Raw genomic sequence first — 438 nt, 5'->3', positions numbered from 1 at the left:
TTGGGAGAAAAGCAGGGGAGGGGAAGGCAGGCTAGAGTGGCAGGTCACAGTTTAGACCTAGAGGCCTGGAGGAAGTGTGTAGCAAAGCCACAGGGAACCCAGGGGTGGAATCTAAGGCTGGGGGAGGGGCAGAGACTTGTGGGCGGGGTAGCCAGCTGGAATGGGGCGGGGTTCCCACCCGTGGAGAGGCAGCTGAAGGAAGGGAACCCCTCCTTGTCCCGGGGCTTAGGGGAGGGGCACAGGGCCCCAGGGGGTCGGCGGAGGAAGGGCCACCCAGTGGGGACCAGAGAGTTCCAGCAGGCAGAAGAGAATCATTATTGTGCTTATGGACACAGCAGCTCCCTGGCTCTGAGAGAGCGAGCGGGCAGTTTTTAGGCACTAGATTTCTGTGATGCGGTTTTAAGTAAATGAATGAGACCGAGTAGCCTATTCGGTCAG

This window comes from Neophocaena asiaeorientalis, unplaced genomic scaffold (genome assembly GCF_003031525.2).
Source record: "Neophocaena asiaeorientalis asiaeorientalis breed wild unplaced genomic scaffold, Neophocaena_asiaeorientalis_V1.1 scaffold540, whole genome shotgun sequence".
Lineage (NCBI taxonomy): Eukaryota > Metazoa > Chordata > Mammalia > Artiodactyla > Phocoenidae > Neophocaena > Neophocaena asiaeorientalis.
Note: the sequence above shows the minus strand (reverse complement) of the source record.